This window comes from Octopus bimaculoides, chromosome 8, assembly GCF_001194135.2.
Source record: "Octopus bimaculoides isolate UCB-OBI-ISO-001 chromosome 8, ASM119413v2, whole genome shotgun sequence".
In the NCBI taxonomy this organism is placed as follows: domain Eukaryota; kingdom Metazoa; phylum Mollusca; class Cephalopoda; order Octopoda; family Octopodidae; genus Octopus; species Octopus bimaculoides.
The window spans coordinates 79,805,962-79,809,219 of record NC_068988.1 but is presented as its reverse complement, the minus strand read 5'-3'; positions in this window follow the sequence as shown (position 1 = coordinate 79,809,219).

Genomic DNA, 3,258 nt, shown 5'->3' with positions numbered 1-3,258 from the left:
TATATATATATATATATATATATATATATATATATATAACGTGGGAGAGTTAGGGGTTGGGGGTTCAACCCACTAAGGGATAGTATCTATCCAGTATATATATGTATACACACACATAAACACACACATACACACACTATACATGCATATATGAATGAACGGATTAGGACTCAGCCTTTTATGGTAGAGCAGTACCCATAAGCTCTTTCTAGAATCTCCACGACTGGTACAAGAAGGAACGTATCTTCAGATCAGTAAAACTGATTCAAATACTTGCCAGAAGGTGGACTTTGTCAAGGGCACCCAAAGGGTAAAATATGTGAGTTACACCGGTCAGCTGCTGATGTTTGTCCTTTCATATATTTAAACGTTGTCCTATCAAGGTTACTCTTCACCACGCAGCGTTTAGCTCCACCTGAGTGTGTTGGCAGAATTAGTTCTGCTGTAGAGATTTATTTGGTTTTAAAACTTAAGATAATGAGGACAAGTGATTAGGAAATGATCTGGAAATAGCAATTTCGAATCTAATGATATACATAATAAGGCGGTGAGCTGGCAGACTCATTACCGCGCCGGACAAAATGCTTAGTGCCATTTCATCCGTCTTTACGTTCTAATCTAAAATTCCGCTGAGATCGAATTTCCTTCTCATTATAACACGTGGTCGATAAAATAAGTACCAGTTGAGCACTGGGATCGATGTAATCGACTTATGCGCGCCTCCGAAACTGCTGGCATTGTGCCAAAATTTAACACCAATAATATACATAATAATTACATACTCATTTCGAGTTAGATCTGAGTTTATCAAATAGATGTTTGTAGGTAGCAAGCTTTTGATCCGCCGTAATAATTAAAGAAGCTTGTCCAACCTTACAAAGTAGATGTTAATTTCAAATAAAAGTAAGCTTAAACTGGTATGATGGTATAATACAGCGCGCTTCTAAGTTTATTGTTTCTCACACTTAATCATTGGCCTAATCGATAAAGTATAGACTGAATGATCAAGACTGTATGGTGTCGCTGGTGTTGCACTGTAGTAAAAACAGTTCTCTAACTGCACCAAAAGTGGTACAACTCGCCGCTGCACAAGTGAGAGCCCTTTAAAAATTGGCAGTTGTTAGTTTACAGGACACTTTTTACGTATATTCGGAGAGGGATGAGTTTCACCAGGCTGACATAGCTACAGGAGACAAAGTCTTTGAGTCGCTCTTAGGATCTTAGGGAATAATTAATTAAGAATATTGGCTATTTATGTAAATATATGCTAATTAGATACATAAAAGCAAAAACGTATGATTAAATTAATTTATTTATTGAATGAGAATTGTTAGAATGTACTTTTTGAAAAACGAATGTTTAGTGGAATAAAACAACGGTAGGTGAGTGGATGGCTAGATGTTTCCATGATAAGGAATAGGAAATTCTTGAAAACATCCACACCTTCATCGATGTAGAATTTCAGTTAGTGTATATCGTTCATCCCAAGTGATGATTGCTACTTGCATTTTGATTGGCTTGCTCTTGGTAAACACAAAAAGAATAACAAGTACGACAGTATCAATCGGGGAACGAACTGGGAAAGAAAAAAAGAGCGAAGCAGAGAAGAAAGAAGTGTGAAGTGTAAAGGAAAAATAAGTATCATATATGATTGTGAGTAGTAAAAATAAAGTTAAGATGGACAAAAGAGAGATGGTGGAGGACAGTAAAAATGATATGTTAAATTGAGAATGCGTCCATGTCAGTTCGAAATACAACACCGAAGCTGAATGATAGCCGCCGTGATATACAACGTGATGGAAGGGTAAAAATGGCTGATATAATAACATTCGCTTCAGCAGCTTTCCTGATTAACCATGGGGGAGCAGAGGTGGTGTGGTTTACCACCGATTTTCTTAGTGTCTAGGGCAGTCCAGCCGACAGAGAGCGCTGTTGTTCACGCCGTCATTCTAGTTTTAGCCGCTAGCACATTTTGTTCGATGGCTTCAAGGTCTTCTCTATTTCTGCAGCACTTACGTATGTTGGTGCCGTCGTGCAGTATTAACGCTGGTGCTGTCAGTAGCAGCAGCGGCGGCAACATCAACAACAGTGGCAACAGCAGCAGCAGCGGCAGTAGTAGTAGTAGTAGTAGTTGTTGTTGTAGCAGCAGTAGTAAGCACAGCAGCAATTCCATTGAAATAGACTTCCACAAACACCAACATCAGCGTGACGCAAGTTTCACGTGTCTCATCATTCTTGCCTTTTATTGATCAATCATATTCTACTCTTCTTCTTCTTGATCTTCATCTGGTGGTGGTGGTGGTGCTGCTGCTGCTGCCATAACTACTGCTATTGCAGCAACAAGAACTACTGCTACTACTATTACTGCCGCTGCTGCTGCTGATGATAATGACGCTGCTCCTGATGTTACAATAGCTGCTGCTGTTGCTACAGCTGCTACTGCTGCTTCGCAGCCGTCACTCTGTTTCATGTTTCTGCTTATTCTTTTTCTTCTTCCCTTCTTCTTTCTGCCATTCACCTTTGTTTCTCTTTTCTTGATTTCCGACACAAACGTCTTTTGACATTAAACAAATACTGATATATCTTTTCAAATTTTCAAGAAGCCATTTCACTCAAATGTTTTTTTGAAAACGGCTGAGAAAATAACAATTAAATATGTCGAAATATCAACTCATATAACTGGCATTGCTCCAGCATGACCATGATTGTGATGACTAATGCAAACTAAGGAAGACAGACACATTCACTATACATGCACGCACGTACACACACACACACACGTGTGCGGGCACCCACAATCACAGATATAATACACATACATATGCACAAAAACATGCACAAACACAGACACAGACATGCAATCACACGCATGCATACGCACAGATGCATAGGAACATGCACACACACGTGTGTGTGTGCCTGCGTGAGCACGCACACATACACGCACACACTCATACACAGACATATATGTAGTCTGGTTATTTTTAAACCTGCCATATATCTATATGTAAAATTCTTTAAACTGTTTCCGCTTTAAAGCTACGATTATATTTATTATTATTATTATTATTATTATTATTATTATTATTATTATTATTATTAAGGCGGCGAGCTGGCAGACTCGTAGGCACTCCGGGCTAAATGCTAAGCGGTATTTCGCCCATCACTACGTTCTGAGTTCAATTTCCGCTCAGATCGACTTTGTCTTTCATCCTTTAGGGGTCGATAAATTAGTACCAGTGAAACGATGGTTTCGAT